The sequence below is a fragment of the Myotis yumanensis genome, unplaced genomic scaffold (genome assembly GCF_028538775.1).
Source record: "Myotis yumanensis isolate MYYU_CA2020_CCGP unplaced genomic scaffold, mMyoYum1.0.hap1 SCAF_3, whole genome shotgun sequence".
In the NCBI taxonomy this organism is placed as follows: domain Eukaryota; kingdom Metazoa; phylum Chordata; class Mammalia; order Chiroptera; family Vespertilionidae; genus Myotis; species Myotis yumanensis.
The window spans coordinates 8,070,279-8,081,812 of NW_027223754.1; positions in this window are offsets into that span (position 1 = coordinate 8,070,279).

Below are 11,534 nucleotides of genomic sequence, written 5' to 3' on the forward strand. Positions count from 1 at the left end.
TAACCTGGAAACTACAGTATTGTAAGGACAAATCAATGGAAGGGGCATACTTTAAAAATATGTCAAATTACAAGTTAAGTAGAGAATGGTTGAAAGTATCTAATCTAATAAAAGAGAAACATGCAAATTGACCACACCTCTGCTACGCCCCAAGCCACACCCACCAGCCAATCAGAGCAACTATATGCAAATTAACCCAAACAAGATGGCTTCCGGTAGCCACGGAGCTGGAGCAAGCAGGAGGCTTGATTGCCCCGGGGATGGAGGAAGCCAAGCTTCTCGCCTGCCCTGGCCAGTTGTGGCCTCCGCTCAAAGCAACAAAGTTTCAATTATAGAAGATAAATAAATCCCAGATACCTGCTTCCAGCCAGCCTACACTGGGAGCTTGGGTGGCTGGGGGCTGTGGCCAGCCTGAAAACGGCCCTCAGCCCCTCACCCAGGCTGGCCAGGCACCATAGTTGGACCCCCAACCTGATCCGGGACACCCTTCAGGGCAAACCAGCCGGCCCCCACCCGTGCACCAGGCCTCTATCCTATATAATAAAAGGCTAATATGCAAATTGACCCTAACAGCAGAACGACTGGGAATGACTGGTCACTATGACACACACTGACCACAGGGGGCAGATGCTCAATGCAGGAGCTGCCCCCTGGTGGTCAGTGCAGGGGGAGCTCTGCTCAGCCACAAGCCAGGCTGATGGCTGCCAGTACAGCGGTGGTGGTGGGAGCCTCTCCCGCCTCCTCAGCAGTGCTAAGGATGTCTGACTGCAGCTTAGGTCTGCTCCCTGCTGGCAAGTAGGCATCTCCCGAGGGCTCCTGGGCTGCCAGAGGGATGTCTGACTGCCAGCTTAGGCCCAATCCCCCGGGGAGCAGGCCTAAGCCAGCAGGTGGTCATCCCCCAAGGGGTCCCAGACTGCAAGAGGGCACAGGCCGGGCTGAGGGACTCCCTGAGTGCACAAATTTTTGTGCATTGGGCCTCTAGTGGTTAATAAAGAAACTGAAAAAACTTAGCAAGCAACATTGTGAAGAGAAAATACCAGTAAATGTGGGGACCTGAGCTCTGGGTGTCTTTGTTGTGCAAAATGGAAGATGGAAAAGAGGCTATATGCATTGATCTGAATACATTAACAAATTTCAGTAAAAAGTAAACATCCTTAGTAGATGAACAAAAGAAATAATGCTTCATATTTGGGCAACTTTGGTTAAAAGGAGGGAAGCAATTTTGAGATATTTAAAAAAACAATCAATACTAAATTAGGCCAAAAATTAGGATTAATTTAATTTAATTAGGATTTAATTAATAATTTAAGGGAAAATATTAACCAGAGGGAAGAGAGGTTGGGAGACTGGGTGAAAAAAGGTGAAGGATTTAAGAAGTGCAAATTGATAGTTACAAATAGTCACTGGGATGTAAAAGTATCACACAGGGAGTATAGTCAGTAATAAGATATTGTAATAACTGTGTATGCTGCCAGGTGGGTCCTGGAAATATTGGGGCGAACACTTTGTAAAGTCTATGATTGTCTAACCACTATGCTGTACACCGGAAACCAGTATTGACGGAAGCCAATTCCAGCATGTCCGCAGGGCTGAATCATCTGGAAATGGCTGAGGGCATTTCCCCAAACCTGAAAAGGATGCATAAAATGATTGCTTGCTGCCAGATAGCTAAGGGCATTTCAATTTACATGTTATTGCCTCATACTGGCCAAACACCTGAACAGCTGTAGGCAAATTCCCCCAATCTAACAATGCCTACTGTATACCTAACCCTACCCTTTGATGTGTATATCTACCTCGCCTTAAGACAAATTGTGTTAATAAATAGCAAGGGGTCTGGAACAAGGAGAACTTGGAGAACTTAGTTTTTTTTTTTCTTTTTTCTTTTTTTTTAAAGGAATCTTTTAAATATATATATATATATATATATATATATATATATATATATATATATTATTGATTTTTTTTAACAGAGAGGAAGAGAGCAAGGTAGAGAGTTAGAAACATTGATCAGCTGCCTTCTGCACAACCCCCACTGGGGAAGTTTCCACAACCAAGGTCCATGCCCTTGACCGGAATCAAACCTGGGACCCTTCAGTCCACAGGCTGACTCTCTATCCACTGAGCCAAACCGGTTAGGGCAGAACTTGGTTTCTTTAGCCAAGCTCCTCTGGCCCCCAAAATGCCTTCCAAAATGATGTTTTGTTTCTAGACTCTTGATTAATTTACGCACAGCGCCTTCTCCAGATTCCTGAACCCTTCTTTTTTTTTAAAAAATATATTTTATTGATTTTTTACAGAGAGGAAGGGAGAGAGATAGAGAGTTAGAAACATCGATGAGAGAGAAACATCGGTCAGCTGCCTCCTGCACATCTCCTACTGGGGATGTGTCCGCAACCCAGGTACATGCCCTTGACCGGAATCGAACCTGGGACCCTTCAGTCCGCAGGCCGACACTCTATCCACTGAGCCAAACCGGTTTCTGCCCTGAACCCTTCTTGATGCCGGATCAAGACCACTGGCATTACAGTACAAAATAATGTTGAATGTAAACTATAACTGAAAAGTAAAATTTTAAAAATGTGATCCACCTGAGTTACAGGAAAGTGAACTATGTGATGTTTTGCATCTATTCTACTGGCAAATACGAAGCAGTTTGACAATACCAAATATGAAGAGACTGTGGATCAAAAAGATCACCTCTCTATTATTTGGTGAAAGTTGACATTAGAACAACCACTTTGGAAAGCAGTTCAGATTATCTCATGAAGTCGAGCATTTTCATATTTTACGGCATAGTAATTCCTCTGCTATAGCTGTAGAGAAATTCTTGTCCATGCGTACCAGAAAACATTTTATAAAACACCAAAAATTCAGTGCCATTCATGATAACTAAAATCTGGAAATAAACCAAATGTTCATGGATAGGAGACTGGGCAAGTTAACAGAAAAATGGGTAAGTTTTAAAAAAACAACTAAATAATATGTAAACAAAACATGTTTTAAAGCAAGGGAATCATAAACATAAACTCAGGATAGTGGTTACTCTTGGGGAAGAGTGGATGTTAGTAGTTGTTAGGGTCACAGTTCTAGTCCTTGGGAGTGTGGTTGGTTCACAGGTGATCACTGAATTATTCAAATACATTCAAACATATTGACATATGGGCCCAAGCACAATCAAGGATGAACTATCAACCAAGATATGCCATAAACCAAGGATTATGATGAGCCCATTTTGTGTACCTAAGTCATTTTAAAAACAGAGAAAAGTAAAACAATAGACGAGAATTCTTAACAAATGGAATATAGGGCCTCTTGTCATTTTCTTACCCTATAATTTTCTTTGTTGCCTCTTTAGCAAGGTTTTGTTTTAAATGTGGTTCTTCATAAAATATCTCACCTTTGGTTCTTCAGATTCTTAAACATATAGTGTTCTCTATTTGTTAGTATCCAGGTGAGAAAGTCCAGAATACGTTCTTTAAGCGTTCAGCTTCTTCAGCCTGTCCTAAGTATTATTCAGTATTATTTCCTGCCCAATTGTAACTCTCACCTAGAAACAGGCATGCTACCCTACAAGTGTTGGCGTTGCTTTTTCATGCAGCTAGGATCGGATGAAGTGCATGTGTCTAACAACACAGATTCCTCAGTGGCTAGCACACGAATCTCTCAGTTGCTAGTTATCTCCGTATTTTCCCACTGAGTTGGGGAGGGAAAGTACAATGTATGAAGTTAGACTAGTGTGTTACCCATAACAACTGGGGACCTTTGTCTTTTCACCTTTGGCTGCTTAACTGTCACACATCGCATCTCGGGTGAAAGGCACTTGTATTACGGGGACTTTCCCTTAGTGCCTTTGTGGCACATGAGAACAGATTCTCCATTTAGAAGCATTTAAATATTTGGTATGTCAGCAAGACAATTAAAGGAATAAACTGGTATCTTTTAGTTCCTGAAGACAAGACCACAGTGACAGTAACTAGGTCAAGATATGGCATCTAGCCCTAGTGGATAGAGCATTGGCCTGTGGACTGAAGGGTCCCAGGTTCGATTCTGGTCAAGGGCACATGCCTGGGTTGCGGGCTCGATCCCTATTAGGGGGCATGCAGGAAGCAGAGGATCAATGATTCTCTCTCATCATTGATATTTCTCTCTCTCTCTCTCTCCCTTCCTTTCTGAAATAAATAAATAAATAAATAAATAAATAAATAAATAAATATGTATATGAAGAATCATTTAAAAAAAAGATATGGCATCTTAGTCTTTGAGAGTGAATCCCCTTTACTTCCCTGTTGTCACTCATTGACCAGACCAGAAAGATAGGGAGGAGCAGAGGAGCAAAATAGTAAACACATGGTGTGTGTGTGATTACTGTCATGTGCTGCAGGTACTTGTCATGGTCACTACACCTGACTTCTTATTGACAACAGGTAGGTTGGAAAATGTCTCTTTGCAGATTTTCTTGGATCATTTCAATTGTTTCGGGATGAACTTACTTATGGTTCAGGAAGATTGTTGGACAACATGGGAACACAGGTTGAAGCTTGCTCCTTGGCAGGCCCAGGTTAGAGTAGCAGGCCTGTCCTTTGTCCTTAGATCACCCTTGGGACACGTCATGATGCCACCACTGATCTGGACCTTGGTGGAGAGTGGGTTGCTAACCCCTGTGCCTAGGAGAGAAAGATACATCAACAGCAAAGTCATAAAATGAGTGGGACTGCTCACTGTGGAAGGTAGGAGTCTAAGATGTAAGAATTTAGTGCTTGACAGTCATATGAGGTAGTGAGGCTTGATAAAATTAAACAACGTGAAAACTGATGAACACAAACATTTCCCAGGATAGTATTCTTTCAGGGTGCGGCACCCGGAATTTCTGCTGTGATTCTGTAGAATATGTTAATCTCGAAAGACGAAAAATCACCTGGCCAATTTTCAAGTGAGTCAAGAGTTGACTCACAAGGCGTCTGCTCAGCGTTACTCACCCCGTGTTAAGACGAGGCCCACACTTGAAGGCCTGGTGTGACACTAGAATAAAAGGCCAATCAGCTTCTTCCCTTCCCCCTCTCCTTGCCACTAAGTCAGAGTCCTCTGATTTGGGGAAGGGGGTGACCTGCGGAGGACAGTACCAGGGGGATTCAGTCACTGGTGTGGGTCTCAGAAGGGGCCCTACTCTTCAGCCCCTTGGACTTGGGTTCTACAAATTAGAAGGGACTGGTGCCCTGTTTCCTGCTTGGAACCTGGAAGAGAAGCTCCCTCGGTGCCCTCTCCATCATGGTAGCTGTAGAAAAGGCTGCATGGTAAGTGGGCCTGAGGCATGCCCTCCAGAACAACCGTGTACCAAGCGTATCCCAAGGGTGTCAAGAGCAGGCCCTCAGAAGCTGAGCAGTGCTAACTTAGCTTGGCCTGGAACCTTTGTTGTCTGTGGGAAGTAGGGAATACCAAGGCCCATCAGTCGACCTGCTTTAGAATTGGCCAGAATCATTTCTATTTGTTAAGCTATTGAGTCAACAAGTCTCCTTTGCTTTCTTTTCTGACATATAAATAGAAGGAGTTTAGGAGGCTGGCCAAAGGTAGGTGTTCTGGGACTTTCTTGGACTCAACTTACTCGTATTGACCTGAAAGGACAGAAAGTAGCCTCTTATCAGATGTTCCCTGTTTATATCACCCACCTCTCCGACAAACTTCTCTAGGGCATGAACCATGTCTTTTATCTCTACAGTCCTAGCATCTAGCATAATGCCTGGCAAAGAAATTGTAAACACTCAATAAATATTTACTGAATGAAAACTTTAAATTCTCCAGGGATTTTCTGTACACTTAGGGCTAAACTTGTTGACATGAGTGCCATAGTCAAAGTTCAAGGTGGGGGGGCAGCCATAGAATTTGGGGAGCCTGCTAGTATTGTAAGAAATATTAATCTGCTCTGTTAACCATGATTGTTTTATTCTGATTAAAGAAGGCACATCTACCCTGGTGGAGCTGACCTGGAGATGCAGCCCTTCCTCCCTGTTTGGAGCTGCCTATTATCATGGAAAGATGAATTATGCTGCAGAAACCAGAGTCACCAGCCCTTTGAAGATTCCCAGCCCTTTTTGCATACCTGCAGGCCTTTGCAGATCTCCAGCCTGCTTACCTGTTCACTGCCCACCTGGCACTCCCTTTGGCTATTTCCCATGTAACCCCAGCCCTTGCATATCACTAAGCCTTTTGAAGACCCCTGTCCTTTTGCCTACTTTTCCTTTGTGCTTTGCTATATAAACAGCTGGCTTATGGGGGGCTGCAGAGCAGATTTCTGGGGCTGACCTGCTGCTCTCCCATGCTGCCGGCAGTCCTGGAATAAACGCTCATATATGATTCAACCCCGTCTCTGCCTCATTGTAGTGACAGGCAGCACGGACCCATTGTTTGTCTGGTTACAAAAGGGGCTCTCTCTCAAGGTGGCTTAGCATAGTCGTTAAGTGCGAAGATCCTATAAATAAACTCCTGGGTTCAGATCCTGACCCTGCCACTTACTGCTCTGTGTCTATGCTCAACTTCCTTCATTTCCCCCCTCTAAAAGTTGGGGACATGTCATAAGGTTGATAAGAGAATTACATGAGTTAGTATTTAAAACCACTAGAAGTGTGGTCGCAAATCTGAGGGCTAGATGTCTTGATAAGTAACTAGTTTCCCTAGTGCTACTGACATTTTCAGTGACAGCAAACCGATGGGTATCTAAATAACCTACCATGTTTCCATAGTGCTTTGTCAACTTTTCCATCATTATCTTTAAAAATTTCGTCATGTCACTCCTACTGGAAGGAAAATGTTATTGCCTCCATTTTAGAGAAGCTGGAGTTTATACTGGGAAAGAGGTAGGTAGTTAGCCAATGTCAGAGCCGATGCTAATCAAACTACATGAAACCCAACAGAGGAAGTGTAATGGGGGCGGGGGGGGGAGGTGATGTGGGGATGGGGAAATTGAGCTGAAATGAACTGGGACTATGTTTTATGAAAAATATTTCTTAGTTGTAGTTATGAAAAATGACATAAACCCAGCTATTCCGGAGGAACTGCCTTGCATGTCTTATTCCTTGAATCTTGACTGGGCCAGACCTGTGGACTGGGCTAAAATCAACACTGTTTTACAAATCATTGTTTGTAAATCCTGCAGGAAAGCAGACATCCTGACCAAAGGACTCATGATTATGGACTGACTCTCTACCTGAAGATGGAATCAGTAACCATTGCATAGAGCCAAGAGTAGCTCAGCTTGTTAGCACCAACAGGAATCCTTCCTTCTTTTGATGTAATCATTCCTTTCCTTTTCAGTTGAACATAGTTTGCCTGGAAGTTTCACATGCTGAAACATGGGCTGCCCAACAAATAGAACCCCTCCAAATATCGTGTAGATGTCAACTCAGAATTTCCTGGATGCAATTTGAAATCATGCCCCTCTCTAACTGAGGTAGCTGTGTAACAGGGTAGTGACTTGATGGGACATTTACTTCAGGGTTTGAACACAAAGTAGATGGCCTAAGGCTCTCAGATAAACTTTCACAATAAGCTTCCATCAGTGACTTGATGAGTTTTAAGAAGTTTGTGAAGGGAACCCACAGCAAATTATTTCAAATTTTTAGTGGTTTAAGGATATGAATGCATTATAGTGGCTCTGAGGCTAGCCTCTGTTTCTTTTTCATGTTCTCATTGCATATACCAAAACATTGTTTTGATTCAAACATAAAGGGTAGATTAGACAATGGACTCTTTCAACCTTTCAATTGCACTCTTTGCTTGAGGGTGTATTAGCAGATGGGATGAAATGGGGGAGAAAACAGGAATAAATCAGGTTCTAATTTTGTACAATTTTGCACTGACATTAGAAATTCAAATGAAATATAAACGGTTTTGATTGACTTGAACATCAGAGAGATATACCTGGAAGGTTCATATTAAACTTCTCACATTAAAGATTTTTCAAAATAATTTTTTTTCAGGATATCAAGTTGATCAAGAGGAATAATGTATCCAAAGTAAAACAGAAGGATAGAATCTGTCCAAAAAAAACCCCCCGATTTTTGATATTTGCATAATTTAATTTTGTATCAGCCTGGTTTGCGACAAGAGAGTGATGAATCAGACTACAGCTGATAGGCGTAAGTCAGACAAGTCTGATCTGCCTCTCGCTCCAAGGTCTCAAGGTCATAGAAGGGAACAGAGAGCCATGAAATTGTGCAAATACAGAACAAGATTTGGGTACACACACTGTCTCCACCACTGGTAGCCCAACTCATTCTCACAGATTTATAAACAATAGAAACTCTCTAAAGACATCCCTTGCACATTTTCTTTTTTTAAATAAATCTTTATTGTTCAGATTGTTACAGATGTTCCTCTTTTACTCCCCCCATAGCTCCCCTCCACCTGGTTCCCACCCCACCCCACATTTCCTTTTTCAGTCCTCTCCATCTCAATTTGCATCAGCAACAGTGGCTCTGAGGTAAATGCTCAGATAGAAACATGGCCGAATTGACTGGAAATAGGGAACTACTATTTCCACACGGTGCTCTTGACTCTATTATGTTCTGATTAAAGTTGGAAATATAAATAATAAGGTTTTGAGCAGAATCATCGGTTAGCTTTAAAAATGGGCAAACGCTTTGGAAAACGTAAAGGTCTAGAAAGAAAAGGTATAAATGAAGAATAGATCTGGAAATATTATAGTCAACTCACTTAGAGTGATTGTTAGATATTAAATATGCGTATGCTAGTTTCCTTCCTTGGCTTCCTCACTCTATACGCTCCTGTTTTTCCACCTTTGACCCTGGCAGTCCTCAGTCTCCTTTCTTGGGTCTTTAGGTTGGAGCCTCCCCCGCTTCCATGTGCGCTCTCTCCCCAGGTGGAACCTCCAGGTACGGCATCTACAAGGCCCTGCACCATCTCCCCTCGACCTCACCTCTTGTTGATTCTCCTCCGGCCACAATGGCCTCCCCAATGCTCCTCAAACCTGCCAGGCAGAAATGAGTGTTTGGGATTATTTTGGTAAAATCAGTGAATTAGCTTTCAACACACTGGCCAAGCATGCTTCCCTCTAAGGGGAACGGTGTGTGGGGCTATGGGGTCTCTGAGATGACATTTAAGTCACCTGAAAACAAAGGGTGGATTAGATAATGGACTCTTTCAGCTCCAATGTGCTACTTAATAGCTTTTGTTCCAAGTTTAAATTTGGCAAAAACATCTTTAAAGGGATATGCTTGCCTTTGTTTTTTTGAACCTTTCTACACATGTCAGTCCCTCAGTTCTTTTTGTTATCAATGTAGCAAACAGTAGAGTTTCTGTGCATGAAAAATCCCTTTGTGGGTATTTGTTGGGCTGCCCTTCGGGTGATAATTCACTATAACCATATCGCAAAGAATAAAGATGGAACAATTACAAAGTCAATTAAGAAACTACAGGGCCAGATACTATAGTTTGCACCTTCAACTAAAGAGGTGATACCAAGAATTACTTTAAGCTCAAGTTCTTAATTTATTTATTAATTTTAGAGAGAGAAATAAAGCAGGGGGAGAGAGAGAGAGGAAAAGAGATCAGAAAGAGAGGCATTATTGTTCTACTTACTTACTTATGCCATCATTGGTTGCTTCTTGTATGTGCCCTAACTGGGGATCCAACCCACACATTGGCACATGGGGATGATGCTGTAACCAACTGAGCTACCAGTTATGTTATTAAGCAAGTTATTATTTCTCAACTAATATCTGCAGAGGTTGAGGTGAAACAGAGAATAAACAATCTAAACGAAATCCCATAACATAGCTGTTGGAAACTATGGCACCCTCTCCACCCTTATCCCTGTACTGACCCATGTTCTTGTTACTGAGATAGTTTTGTGCCACCCCCCTCTTCTGTTTGATTTTAATTCCATTTTTGAAGACAGGTAATACCCTGACATGATTTTAAAAAGTCAAAATGATATAGAAAAGCAAACATGAGAAATCTTACTTCTACCCCTGCCCCTATCCACCATTTCCATTTATATATTTTTAAATCCGTCTGGTATCTCTTTATGCAAATGCATATTTGTATCCATACCTCCCCCCCCCCCCCAACTCCCTTTTTACACAAAACACAGCATACTCTCTATAGTGTTCTGTTTCATCTTTCTAAGCATACATGCTGCTTTCTCACTTAACCATAAATGGCGATCTCTGATCTACCTCATGCTGTTTTGCAGCAAATCCTGTTCCACTGTGTGGATGCACCATCATGTATTTAACTTGTCTTTACAGTTGGGTTGTTGCCATTTTTAGCATTAAAACAGTGCCGTCATGAATAGTTGTGCATATAATTTTGCACATGTGCAAGTGTATGGGCACTGTGTTTTCCAAGAAGTGAGACTGCTACCTCAGAGAGTGAGTAATCTGATAGGGAACTGCAGCATTTCACACTGCCACCACTGGGACAACGCATCCCCTCTGACCTGCCAACAGAATGTCATCAAACTTGAGGATTTGTGCCAATAGATGACAGGTAACACCTTAGTTTAATGTGCATTTCTCTTATTATGATAGAGCTTAAGCTCTTTACCTGGGTGTAAGGGACCCTTGGTCTTTCTCTGTGAACTGTCTGTTCACGTCCTGGTCCGTTTTTCTATTGAGTTGTTGGTCTTTTCATTTTTCACACCTAAGACTTCTCATAGAGAGATTAGCATAGGCTTGATTTTCTCAACACAGTACAGAACTATAGCCTTAAAATTGAGTCTTTAAAAATTTATGCCCTGACCAGTTTGGCTCAGTGGATAGAGCGTCGGCCTGTGGACTGAAGAGTCCCAGATTCGATTCCGGTCAAGGGCATGTACCTTGGTTGTGGGCACATCCCCAGTAGGGGGTGCGCAGGAGGCAGCTGATCAATGTTTCTAACTCTCTATCCCTCTCTGTAAAAAAATCAATAAAATATATTTTAAAAAAAAGTTATTCATGCCACCCTCCTATATTGAGAATAGGATTCTCCTATTCCCAATCAGAATTTTATTTAGTTTTCTGATTTCAAAGTAATATCTATTCAGTATAGAAATATTGGAAGAAGCCCGGTAGGCGTGGCTCAGTGGTTGAGCATTGACCTATGAACCAGGAGGTCAGGGTTGGATTCCCAATCAGGGCACATGCCCTGGTTGCGGGCTTGATCCCCAGTATGGGGTGTGCAGGAGGCAGCCAATCAGTGATTCTCTCTCATCATTGATGTTTCTATCTCTCTCCTCCTCTCCCTTCCTCTCTGAAACCAATAAAAATACTTAAAAAGAAAGAAATATTGGAAAAAGTTTAAAACAACCATGCTCACACTTTCTAACATTCCTTTTCTAAGTATGTAAAATCGAAAGGGACCACCTTCCTTGTCACAACACCGCCTCCCAGAGGTGGCCCTCAGTGGCCATCAGTGGTTTCTGGCTTATGGCCCAAGTTCTATTTCCCCCTTTACTAGCCATACTTAAAACGTATGTGGTGGAAAATGTTTCATTTCAGCAATATCCTTTCTACTGTTACCTTTCCACAAAGCAACAA